The 14,037-nt window shown below is 41.3% G+C and overlaps 1 long non-coding RNA gene across 1 annotated transcript; it reads left to right on the forward strand.

Moving 5' to 3' along the window:
• The first annotated feature begins 4,457 nt into the window (after positions 1-4,457).
• LOC107974197 (uncharacterized) lies at positions 4,458-8,060 on the forward strand. The gene is made up of 3 exons (XR_001716762.2): positions 4,458-4,562; positions 6,340-6,511; positions 7,956-8,060. It is a non-coding gene; the product is annotated as an uncharacterized LOC107974197 (long non-coding RNA).
• Positions 8,061-14,037: the final 5,977 nt, after the last annotated feature.

A 14,037-nucleotide genomic window follows, 5' to 3' on the forward strand; every position in this document is an offset into this window, starting at 1 on the left:
CTGTTCTGTTCTCTGATCTTGCCTGCATACCTCTAGACTCCTCCCTCAGTCCCAGCATTCACTACCACCCTTTATATTCGGCCGATTCCTATAATTCCTTCATGACTCAGTATAAACATCCCTTCCTCAGCATCAGATCTCCTTGCTCTGTCTCATATCTTCCCATCCTCCATATTATAATATTATTAAATATCTATCTCCTCTGCCACATTGTCAGTTTCATGAGGACAGGAAACATATCTGCTCTATTTATAGCCACACCCTCCCTTCTTAGCACATACCTGACAGATAGTAGGTGCTCATTAAGCATTTTTTGATTGAATGAAATAACGAGTAATAACTAATCACCTTGAAGAACTTCTGTGTATATAGAACACATAACATCATACCTGGCACATAACATGGACTTGATAAATATTTATTTGATATTGTGTTCCAGAAATGGCAAAGAATCCAGTTTGACTAGTGTCAAGGGTGTGAAAAGAGCTTTTGGCAAATGGTCGAGCCAAAAGAGGAGGGAGTTCCATGATAGAAGGAAGGGGTTATCAGCAGTATATAATCTTGCAAAGGCAAATATTAGCATTTCAAAATCCCTCCTTCCCAGCCCAAGATGGTTCTAAATTTTTCTTTTAAACACACCATCCAACCGTGTTACAGCAGACTTCAGCAAAGTGTAATTGGTATGCTCATGGGACCTTGGCATAAGAGACTCACGCACTAATGACCAAGGTGAAAATAAAGGTCTACCTGGGTGTGTTTATGTAACACAAACAGCTACCTCCTCTCTACTTAGTAAGGGTCTGATTATCAAAAAAATCTAATCTCTTTGAGCACAATAAAAGATTTCCTATTCCTATCTCCTTTGGAGAAAGTAAATTTATTATCCTCAAAAGGCTTCCTGGAACACTGGGTTAATCCCTTTAAAAAGATACATCTGGACACCCTAACTTCATTACAATTCTAGACTTGAATGCTACCAGGTATATATTTTTTCTTCCCCCAACTGAGTGGTGCCAGGGAGTCTAGAGACAGCAGTCAGCAAACCAGGTTCAAATCATTGTCTCTTTGAAGCTGTGTTTTGGCAGCCGTGGCGACAGCAGACTGAGCCTTCAAGGAGCAGTAAACTTCTTGTCACCCTCGAGTGACCCTCTACGGAAAAACTGGAAAGAGAAGAGGATAACTTCCAGGGAAAACAGCCGATTTACCACCTGTGCAAACATGCATCTAACTGGCCTGCCATGAGAGTCCTTGGGAAAGGCTTTGGTAAAACAGCAATTGCCAACATGTGGAGTCAAGCAGTTGCACTCTATACAGGCCGGAACCACAAAAGATTGTGCTATGTGTCAGAAACCACCACCATTACAAAAGTGCTTTATCCCAAACCATTTCGTTAAATCAAATCCCCACCAACTATAGGGTGATGAGTGTATAGGACTCTTGTCATAGGATCAGCATCTTTGGTCCTATTTTCACACCACAGGAGACATTTATCCCTTTACAACATTCTGATCTATGGCTAGCTGTTAATTATATTTGCCGCCAAGAACCCGTTAATGAAGGGCTATTTCGTGGCCTTTGGCGAAAACCTCAGACTCAGCAACCAAGGAGCTGAAAGCCCTGACCTCAAGGCAATCTCCACACCAGCCTCCTGCCTGATGCATATTTCAAAGGTTTCCAGGTTTTAAAGCATGGATTACCTTTGCAAATGAAAAACTGAACAAGCAGAAACATTTAGTGGCATGTTATTACAGTTCCAATGATTTTGAAAAGGCTGCTCAGTTTAACCAGAGGCAGAATTTCAAATGAACATAGAAATAATTATTCACTGCTTTTTTCATCATTTTCTGTTTATTCTACTAGGATTTAAAATATAGCACATATTGATTCCCACCTAAGGTTTCTTGCCATTATGCATATATCAATCTACTGAAAAATCATGCATATTGATAAAATATTTAATGCTTCAGGGGCATTCAATATTCACCCACCTGCCAAATAGGTTGTTTGTTTGTTTTATCTAAATAGGATCTTGCATGGTAATGAAATTTTAAACTCCAGTCAAAAGGTAGTTTTATTTTTTCAAATATTTCAAACTTTTCATTTATGAGAAAAATGATGAAAACAGAAAGTAAAAGAAAGCAGTGTTGTCTTCGCCAGTAGAGAGCATTTAATCATTACCTGCCAGGTACATGGCATTCTACTAGATGCCATTTATCAAAATACATTCATTGTGCACCTATGATCTACTAGGCACTTCCTCAGATGAAAAGATTATAGACACACAGTCTCTGTTCCATACAGTTCAAATCTAGAAGGAGAAACAAGTAGTTACAACATAATGTGGTATTATGGGAGTACAATACATGTTTGCTGTACTAGATGTATAGATGTATAAACCAAGAAATGAATGAATGGTCATGGAAAATTTCAGAACATAATAAAATCAATATGAAGGGCAGGCAATAAATACACAGTATTCAGGCTGGACGCAGTGTCTCATGCCTGTAATCCCAGCACTTTGGGAGGCCGAGACAGGCAGATCACCTGAGGTCAGGAGTTCAAAATCAGCCTGGCCAACATAGTGAAATTCCATCTGTACTAAAAATACAAAAAAATTAGCGGGGTGTGGTGGTGGATGCCTGTAATCCCAGCTACTCAGGAGGCTGAGGCAGGAGAATCTCTTGAACCCTGGAGGTGGAGGTTGCAGTGAGCTGAGACCATGCCACTGAACTCCTCCAGTCTGAGTGACAGAGCAAGACTCTGTCTCAAAAAAAAAAAAAAAAAAACCCTATAATCTGTAATACCAGCACTTTGGGAGGCCAAGGTGGGTGGATCACCTGAGGTCAGGAGTTTGAGACCAGCCTGCCCAACATGGTGAAACCCTGTCTCTACTAAACATACAAAATTAGCCAGGCATGGTGGCGTGTGCCTGTAATCCCAGCTACTTGGGAGGTCGAAGCTGGAGAATCACTTGAACCCAGGAGGCAGAGGTTACAGTGAGCCAAGATCATGCCACTGCACTCCAGCCTGGATGACAATAGTGAAACCCCATCTCAAAAAATAAATAATAATTAACAAATTCAGTATTCAACAATAATAATAGAAGATGGACTATTTTATTTTATTTATTTATTTTTTAGATTTTAGCTCCTACTTAGATGAGAGAGCATGAACTATTTCTCCATTTTAAATGGAGAACATTTCAAGAGGATTCTAAAGACTAAAATCTTTTAGATGTAGGATTACAAAAGGAATGAGAAGCCCTACATTCAATTTACTAATGATGTGTTGGTAAAACCGAACAAACATGAAACACATGATAGTAAAGAACTAAACTGCATAATATAGGAAAAATAAGAGGGATGGAAATCAGATTGTTACACAATGGTATTATTCCTCAAGCTCTTATTTTGAAATTATGTCTTCTTTAGATTCAATTATTATGACATTCCCATGTTAATCTCTTCATTGTAACTGCAATTAACCACAGTGTAAGTCACTCCAAGTGAAGGTATTGGAAAGTGGTATAAGGCAAAATTGGGCCAATTCACTCCCTTTGGGCATTCAAAGTGCAATATAATATCAATTTTCACCACAAAGGGAACAAAACCCTCATTTATCACTCTTTCAGAAGAAAGATTTTAAAAATTATACATCAAACAAAACTTTTCAAAGACTTCCATGGACTCTTAACTCAATGCCAGGGAAAAGAAAGAAAATAAAGATAAGTTTACGCCTAAAAATATGATTAGTTTTTGGTCTAAAGAACTGTGTTACAATTTTATTATTACTTTGCTATGTGACCTTGGTCTTCATTGCCTCCTTAATAAAACAGGAATAATAATCATGCCTACCTACCTGATAATAATGCATGCTTATCAAGTAAAATAACAGTTCTAAAATGTTTGAAAACATTGTAAAAATATTAAAATCCTATATTAGATTTGTTGTACATTTGAATGATAAAGTTCAAATAGGATGGTATTTTTCATCTATAAAGGATGGGATGGCTTTGTTTAGGGAAAGGAAAAGCGTATTATAAAGTACATAATCCTCCAACAATCTATGCAATAATAGAAATGAAGTAGTAAAAATATTACAATTTTTTCTCTTTTAACAGATGCATCTATTTCTAGTTCCAGGGTATAGTTAGTTTTCACATTACTCATTTTTTTTTCTTGCTAAACCTTTCATCATATTTTCATAAACATTACCAAGGTTACTTCTTGACTTTGCCTTTAAAATATTATTTTGATTATCAAATCTTATGTGAAAACCTGAAGGAAAAAACCATAAACCTGTTCTTTCCTCTAACAAAACCTGGCCTTGCTTCTGCCAAGAACATCTACAAGTCGTTAAAAATAGCACAGTTCTTTATTTGGACTCAATTGACTTGTACTTCTGTAGACCTGTCAAAACGTTAAATAATAAATTGTTATCTCTGAATAGATTCGTCTTTGCCCAAGATACAGTTGAAAAACGTGTTTTACATGAGTCATTTAACCGGAATAATCTTCCTTTGGATTACTGGAGTCATTAGGGGGAAAAAAATACAAAATCATGTGAGTAATTTTCCATGTATCTAGGGTTCAATATCTCAAATGTTTCACAGGCCTTCTGCATCACAAGGCAGTTTATTTAAAAATACAGGCACATCCTCCTCTCTGCTTCTCCATGTCACTTCCTCTTTAGCAGCTGAAGGCAGGCCTATCATCGATGAACAGAGTGTCAGCCAATGCCCCTTGTGCTTCTGTGTCATCATTCTAAGATAGGAATGAGCATGAGCATATTTGAAAGGCCCAAGGCAGAGAGCTCTTTTCCTCTTCTCATCATTTTAACAACAACAAGAAACAAAAGTTATTAACAACAATCAAAACAGCACAGGCACAATGCAAAGGTACAATCTCTATAGCTACATAGAGCTGCAGCCAAATAGCCACCCACATATTTGCCGCTGTTGCTGGGGAAGAAAGGAAATGTTGCTTTGGTTCAAAGAAGAGGGGAGGGGCTGGGGGTGATGGCTCATGCCTGAAATCCCAGCACTTTGGGAGGCCAACGCAGGCAGATTGCTTGAGCTCAGGAGTTGGAAACCAGACTGGTACATCCACCATGGCAGCATGGTGAAACCCTGTCTCTACAAATGATTTTTTTTTTAATTAGCTGGGCATGGTGGGACCACCTGTAGTCCCAGCTACACAGGAGGCTGAGGTGGGAGGATTGCTTGAGCCTGGGAGGTCGAGGCTGCAGTGAGCCATGATCATGCCACTGCACTCCAGCCTGGGTGGCACAGTGAGACTGTCTAAAAAAGTTAAAATAAAGAACCATGGAGTAAGATGTGGACGCAAACAAGAGAAAGGGGCAGAACACTGTGTTTGACAGGAGTGTTCCAACTGAGAAGATCATTTCTCACCCTCAGTGAGGAGCAGGTGAACCACAGAAACAGATAGGAGAGCGTGTTGTTTGTGACCTCTGCCAGAAGTTGCAAGGAGATTAAGACACTCATCAGGAGGGGCAGTGCCCTGCATGGAGATCTCAAGCTTTGTTTTCTTGGGTGAAGGAACTATTTCAAAAGGAATGCGTAGCCAACATTCCTACCATTAGCCTGTCTTGCTATTGTATATTGCATGGCTGTCCTGCTAGGGAAATTTGATCAATATATTAGATTCCTGGCAGAAAGATGCTATCAGACAATGCACATATGCCTTGACATAGCTCAATTTCCACCTATCCAAGAAGGTATTGATTTTTCTGTCCCCGAAGTGCACACACACATACTAAGAGCGCTTACAGAGGATGGGGGTTGGGTAGGCACTTAGTCAAGAACAGACAGTTCTGCCATTCCCCAAAAGCATTCAAAATACCGTCTGGCTTGGTGACTTAATATTTGGATGATCTATATAAACTCCTCACATCAGGATTAAATCAATGGCTGATGAGCAAAAACACTCTTTGAATGCTCTCTCTTTAAATGTTAAGAACTCTATCAGCTTCAGAAACATTTCAGAAAATGTGGCCCTTCTTGGATTCCTGTTCCAGAGTTACTTCATATGAAATACCATCCTGAAGCCACATCTTTCTAACACAACTGAAATTAATTCTCTATTACTTGATCACAGCCTTCTTGCCTAATATCTGGAGTTGTGTCAACACTTCCGTTACCACTCCACTGTTTCTTCTCTTGTTTCCATCTGTCTCAAGCTGCTCACAGAACATTTCCAGCTTTTCACCTTCTGGGCTCAAGCTAAGATTATACTTCCTGATCCCCGTGTGGTTGGGTGGGGCCATGTGACCAGTTCTAACCCATGAGCTGTCAGCAGAAGTAATCTGTGTCATTTCTAGGTTGAGCTTTCAGTGGCCAATGAGAGACCTTCCAGAAGTCTCTTCCCTCCAGAAAGGCAACCAGAAATTATCAAAATAGCAGTTGCTCCATCAGCCTGAGAACTTGAGTGATTATGAGGACAAAGTTCATGGCTCACTGTGATGAACTCTACCTGAGGGAAAAAGTTAAAAGGTAAGAACCAAACTAAGAGAAACTGGTATCAAAATACATAACAAAAAGCTAGTAACTATACATAGAGTCTACAGATCAGTAGAAAAGTGTGCCTCAGATATAAATAGGTATTTCACAGTAGGAGAAATATAAGTAGTCAATAAATATATTAAAAGATTCTTAACCTCAGGCCGGGCACGGTGGCTCACACCTGTAATTCCAGCACTTTGGGAGGCCGAGGCAGGCGGATCATGAGGCCAGGAGATTGAGACCATCCTGGCTAACACAGTGAAACCTCGTCTCTTCTAAAAATACAAAAAATTAGCTAGGCATGGTGGCACGCATTTGTAGTCCCAGCTACTCGGGGGAGGCTGAGGCAGGAGAATCTCGAACCTGGGAGGCGGAGGTTGCAGTGAGCCAAGATCGTGCCACTGCACTCCACCCTGGGCCACAGAGTGAGACTCCATCTCAAAAAAATAAAAAGATACGTAACTTCAGTTGTAATTTAGAGAAATGAAAATCATAACAACAAGATGCCATTCTTACCTATGAGATAGACAAAAGTTAAAACTTAAAAAGCTTAATAAGTGTAGTCCCAGCTATTCAGGAGGCTGAGGCAGGAGGATTGCTTGAGTGCAGGAGTCTGAGCTATTATTGTGCCACTGCACTCCAGCCTGGAAAATAAAGCAAGACCCTGTCTCTGAAAAACAAACAAAAAAAGCTTAATAATTTCCAGAACTGGCCAAGCTGTGGGAAAATTGACATTCTCATTCCTGCTGGTATAACCTTATTGGAGGGCAATTAGTAAAAACTTTTTTTTTTTTTTGAGATGGAGTCTCACTCTGCCACCTAGGCTGGAGTGCAGTGGCGCGACCTTGGCTCACTGCAACCCCCGCCTCCCAGGTTCAAGCGATTCTCCCGCCTCAGCCTCCCGCGTAGCTGGGATTACAGGTGTGCGCCACCACGCCAGGCTGATTTTTTTTTTTTTTTTTTTGAGACAGAGTCTTGCTCTGTTGCCAGGCTGGAGTGCAGTGATAAGATCTTGGCTCACTGCAACCTCTGCCTTCCAGGTTCAAGCAATTATCCTGCCTCAGCCTCCCAAGTAGCTGGGATTACAGGCTTGTGCCACCACGCCCGGTTAATTTTTATATTTTTAGTAGAGATGGGGTTTCCCCATGTTGGCCAGGCTGGTCTTGAATTCCTGACCTCAGGTTATCTGCCCACCTTGGCCTCCCGAAGTGCTAGGATTATAGGCATGAGCCACCATGCCCGGGCCCAGCAATATTTTTAAAATATAAATACCTTGACCCAAAAATCTGTTTTTAGTAATCTAAACTATAGAAACATTTACATATAATATTAACAATATTTACTGAACACATGCCATGTGTCAATCCCCATCTAACTGCTTTATTTATATTAATCATTATCCCTGAGAGTTTTCTATTCCTTTTCTATTTTACAGATGAAGAAACAGGATAAGCAACTGGCTTAACTAGGAAGTTGCTGTGCAGGGATTCAGATAAAGTGCTCTCTTTACACTAGAGTGTCTGTCTCAGAGAAATATGCATGGGGATTTTCATTGTACCATTATTCATAATCAATAAAAAATGAATAAAATGTAAATGTTCATCAATTTGAGAAATGGTTACAAATGGTAAATTCAGATTATAGACTATCATGCAGTAATTCAAAAGAATAAGCCCAAAAGAATTGAAAACATACAGCCACACAAAAACATGTAGGATGTTCATAGTAGCATTATTCATGATAATCAAAAAGTAGGAACAACCCAATGTCCATCAACTGATGAATGAACAACAAAATGTGGCATATACATACAATGGATATCTATGAGGTATCAAAAGAAATGGAGTACTATTCAGTGCTAGCATATGGATGAACCTTGAAAACATTATGCTTAGTAAAAGAAGTCAGACATAAAAGTCCACATATTGCATGATTCCATTTATATGAAATGTCCAGAGTAGGCAAATCTAGACAGACATGAAGTAGATTAGTGGTTGCCATGGGATTGAAAAGATGGGGGGAATTGGGACTAACTGCTAATAGGTACAGGATGCGATGGTTAACTTTATTGCCAACTTGACTAAGTTAAGTGATGCCAAGTTCTCTGGTAGTGCATTATTTTGGGTTGTATCTGCGAGGGTGTTTCCAGAAGAGAGTAGCATTTGAATCAGTAGACTGAAGGAAGAGGATCTGCCCTCGCTAATGTGGGTGGCCAGCATCCAATCCATTGAGGATCCAAATAGACCAAAAAGACAGAGTAAGGCTGAATTCTCTCTCTCTATCTCTGAGTTGTGACATCCATCTTCTCCCATCCTTAGAGATTGGAGCTCCTGGTTCTTGGACCTTTAACCTTTAGATTCTGGGACTTACACCAGCAACACCTCCCCAGCCCTTCCCTGGTTCTCAAGCCTTTGGCCTCACACTAAATTGTTGCTACCCTTCCTGGTTCTCTAACTTTCAGATGGCATATTGTAGGACTTCTTGGCCTCTATGATTGCATGAGCCAATTTCCATAATAAATTTCATTTTATACATATCTATGTATATTTACACACATCTACATATATCTACATATCTATATATCTAGAGCTACATCTAGATCTATCCTATTGGTTTTGTTTCTCTGAAGAAACATGACTAATACCAGGGCTTCTTTTGGATGATGGAAATGTTCTGGAATTAAGGTGGTAATGAAGGTTGCAAAACATAGTGAGTACGCTAAAAACCATTGAATTGTACACTTTAAAATGATTAATTTTATATTATGTGGATTATAGCTCAATTTTTAAAAAGAATGGGATTGGTATCTTTGTACCATTGTAGTAGAATGTTAAATGAAAAAAGCAAGCCTCAGAACAATATGAATAATATGTTTCCACTTATGAAAAAGAAAATAATATATGCGCTTATAAATGCATGGGGAAAGTTAGGAGGAATACACAATAGTTCATTAACAGAGGTTTCCACTGGAGAGAAAATGTATCTACTGAAAGAGAGAAGTTAAAGGGAGACTTGTTCTCCTGCTGTAAATTTCTTTGCAATGAAAGCAACAAAAATGAAGACAAAAGCATTTAAATATAAATAAGCAATTAAGCAAATATAACCTCTGAAAAGAAACCATAAGTAAAATAATAGGACATAATGGGAAAGCCCTGGACTTACAGCTGGGAAGCATACCAGTTCTACCTTAATGCGCTGGGCATCTAAGGAAAATTTATCCAGCATCTCTGGTGCTCAGTTTCCTTGTCTTTCAAACAAGGGGACCACCATGAACTCTTAAGCTGTTAAAATCCTTGTTTTCCACAATAAGCCATTCTCCTTACTTGCTTTGTTGCTAAGGTTACTTGCAGCTCCAGCATTTCAGGCCACGTTTTAGACAAGGCATCAAATACAGTCATGAATTTACAAACATTCTAAGATCATAACCTTAAGGGAAAAGGATCATCAACCTCATTGCCCAGCTTCTGCTTAATTATGACCATTTTTGTTTTATCTGATCGCAGTTAGTTACATGGAACTTATGGCTAAATTGAGTAATAAAATAATTCTTGGACAAAGAAGATAATTAGCCAGACAGGTCATTTTTTTGTTTGTTTAATACATTGAAATCTCATTTCAGAAAGCATGCTATCCTGAAATAATTTATTTTCCTTTCATCATGTACATAACCTCCCAGTTGTCTTTTCATTAAATTCTACTGGCCCTAGACTAAGAGGAAGTTAAAAGAAAGAGAGAGAGAGAGACTCACAATTGCCCTGGGAAATCAGAGATGCAGAGGAGAAAGGCTCAAGCAAGTAATGTACATGAATGAACAAATGAATGTATGAGAGACATTTCTGTTCTCTTCTCCACCAGCATTCCAGTTCCTCTGGCAGTTAGGCCACTATGGTGAATAGTGGAGATTAGGGGCATATCTAAAGAGCCTAGAAAGAATCCCCCAGAAACAGAAGCTCATTCTCAAACAGCTGGACCAACTCCATCAAGCAGAGTGCTGGCACCAGGAGATGCTCCAAAAGTGCTAGCATCCCACCCTTTCCCATCTTCCCTGGGAGACACTGAAGTCCAGTAGAAAGAACTCAGACTTGGGACCCTGTAACACCTGGGCCCATATCCTGTCTCTGCCACTCACCATCTACATGACCTTGTAGAATCTACTGTAGAAACAATGAGGACTGTCATGAAAGTCAAACAAGATAACACGTGTAAAATTTCTCCCACAATGCCTGGCACACAGTAGGCAATTAATGAAAAACATACTTGCTTTTCATCTCTGAATTCCTGGGGGGCCTGGGCCTTCTGTTTTGCCCAAAGTGGGCCTCAAGGCCTGCTTCACCAGGATTTGTTTTCAAGAGTAATGGCACGATTTTTTTCCTTTAAATAATTTGGTACTTTTAATGCCATCTTTTCCTACTTTCTGAAAAAGGGGCCCCACATTTGCATTTTGTACTGGATCCCACAAATTCGTTAGCCAGTCATGAGGATGTGTAAAATTAGCTGAGTATTTCCTTGATGCCGCTTCCCCTGGGCCTGAGATGAAGGGGGAACCCAACTCCCATCTCCCACAGACAAGGCAGGATCCACATCACACCACCCGCCATCTCCCAGTCAGCTTCTTTCCCCTCACTCTTTTATAGAGCAGAGATAGGTGATGGCTAGGCTGGCAGGTTCTGCATAGGTGGTCTAGCACCTTGTTTTGGAATGCATGGGTACTTGGGGCCTTTTTTTTTTTTTGTCCTTTGCATTTGGAACTTTGAGACTGTAACTAGAAGAATACCATTTTATCTTTATTTTGAGACAGGGTCTTACTCTGTCTCCCAGGCTGGAGTGCAGTGACGTGATTATAGCTCACTGCAGCCTGGAACTCCTGGGCTCAATTGATCCTCCAGCCTCAGCCTCCTCAGTAGCTAGGACTACAGGAACATGCCACCACACCTGGCTAATTTTTTTTTTTTGAGAGACAGGGTCTCACTATGTTGTCCAGACTTGTCTCAATATCTTGCCCTCAAGTGATCCCCTGACCTCAACCTCCCAAGGATCCCATTTTAATATCTTCTTATTCATCAATGTACAGAAAGCACTGGGTGTGTAAGGTCCTGCAGGACTTAAACACATTTATGTGTGCCAGAAGTTTTAGGATGCTCTCTCTCTCTCTCACTCTCTCTCTCTGAGTGTGTGTCTGTGTGTGTGTGTACAGGTATATACAAGAATGTGCAGATGAAACTTAGTTCTTTCTGCATGTAAAAAGCTAAGTTCCTCAGAGTTTCTTACATCTTCATGTTCTCAATGTACAGTGGAGGCACAAATGTGATTTTTTTTTCACCTCTACACAACCCCTCTCCTTCTCTATTACACTTCTAGATTTGATTTTATTCTAAGATGGGTTTACTTTTATACCAAATGGTTAAATAGGTGACACTAGGGTATCTGTGTATGTAGGAGAGATGAACTTAGTATATCCACGTGGCAGAGTTGTGTGTGTGCCCAGCCCACTTTTAAGCTAAGTCTCCTTGGCCTTTTGAGCATAACATTGCTGTGTTGGCCACTGATTCAGAGGCTATAACAGGGTAGGCAGGGTGAGACTCATGTGCCTGGGGAATTTATGAAATGTGCAGCTTCCCACCTGGGTTGCAGGTTATGGTGAGGTCGTGCATTGGTAGGCATGCCAGGCCCTGCATCAGCAAGAATCAGAAGGGGCATATTATAAAACATGTGATCATTACTTTGTAATACCCTGCCCTGACTAGCAGAGGCCAATTTGGGGCATTCAGTCATCCCAAGAAGGAAATGATAAACTCTGGCAGACAGGTAGCTGTGTATCCAGATCAGAATGCAATAACTAGCAAAGTGAAGCTGAAGCACCCACAGGGCCTAGGCTCTAAGAGACCTTTGGCCCTGTGCAACCACAAGAGTGCCAGAACATTCCAAGGAAGGTAGCTGGACAGGTAAGGAAGGAGGTGGGATCCCCTCAGTCCTGGCTGGCTTCCTTCTCTGCTGAGAGAACATGATATTTCTTTGTGGAAGTGGGGTTCCCCAAGCAAGACACCTTTGTATAGATTGGTACTTCATTCCAGACAACCATGGCAGCTGTGCCCTCCGCCGCTTAACAGTCTCAGGCAGCTCACTGTGGAGCATCCAGCCAGGCTGTTGGAAATGAAACTCAGAGCAGCACTGCTCCAGGCAGGTCACGGGCCAGGATCCAGAGGCCTGTTGCAGAGTGGCTGATAAGGTCTTAACCCTGCTGGAGTTTGTGAAGGGCTCAGCCAGTACTTCTCACTTGGATCAAACTTCCATACACGAAGCACAGCCTGCCCAAGAATGCGTCACATTATGTATGGCAGAGAGACCAGGAAAGCCACATGCTCAGTCCCCAGTGGAAAATGGGCCGCCTGGGTTATAAGGGTCACAAGAATTTCCAGTTGTAGCAGGAAGCCCAGCAAGCAGACTGGGTCTCCATCAGGGTTCAATCAGGACAGAGCTGATGTGCGGCAAGTGGGGAGATTGGTCTTGATCATGTAAAATAATAATTCCTCCATGTAGTCTTCTATTCTCCTGTCAAATTCAGGTATGTCCACAGACTGAACAGATGAGTTGAAGGGATGTTAAGATTCTTTCATTCTGCCCGGCGTGGTGGCTCACGCCTGTCATCCCAGCACTTTGGGAGGCCAAGGCAGGCGGATCACAAGGTCAGGAGTTTGAGACCTGCCTGACCAACATGGTGAAACCTCATCTCATCATCAAAATACAAAAATTAGCCAGGGATGGCAGCACGCACCTACAATCTTGGCTACTCAGGAGGCTGAGGCACAAGAATCGCTTGAACCTGGAGGCAGAGGTTGCAGTGAGCCAGGATCACACCAATGCACACCAGCCTGGGCGACAGAGCCAGACTCCAACTCAAAAAATAAATAAATAAATAAAGATTCTTCCATTCTGACTCCCCCAGTGTCGTAAGGACAGTGCATCTGACCCCTGGCCTGGAACCAAGGCAGGTCCTGGGAATGCTGGTCTTAACCACCAGGATTGATTGTCAGCCTGGATAATAAGAGATGATCCTTATTGGCTGAAGCACTGCTGGAGAAAATCGTACACTGGTGCAGGAGGTACTGGTACAAGTGCTGAGTCTTTAGCTTCTACGGGTCTTGCAGTGTTACTCCATAATCCTGTTCCTTGCTTAATTCACTTTACCTTTCACCTGAGTGGCCACCAAACCTTCGCAAGTCTTCAAACCTCTTGCCCAACCTAACTTTCAGGTTCCTAACTCTCAGGGAAATCCTTACCTCCTACAAACTTAGTTGTACTGATCCTTATTATCATCTCCTTCCCTCTTGCCTTAGAGGGTGAGATCCCTTCCCTTGGTCAAGGCCTCCATCTATGTCCTCAACCCCTTTCCACTCCACCTATGGGAAATGTGTCCCAGCAGTCTTGCCTCCTCTCTGCTACCTTTAACATCCTCTACTGGGTTTTTTTTCCCCTCTAACCGGTTTCTCTCAGAGTGAAATTGCTTCTTTGGCTCTATC

The sequence above is a fragment of the Pan troglodytes genome, chromosome 1 (genome assembly GCF_028858775.2).
Source record: "Pan troglodytes isolate AG18354 chromosome 1, NHGRI_mPanTro3-v2.0_pri, whole genome shotgun sequence".
NCBI lineage: Eukaryota > Metazoa > Chordata > Mammalia > Primates > Hominidae > Pan > Pan troglodytes.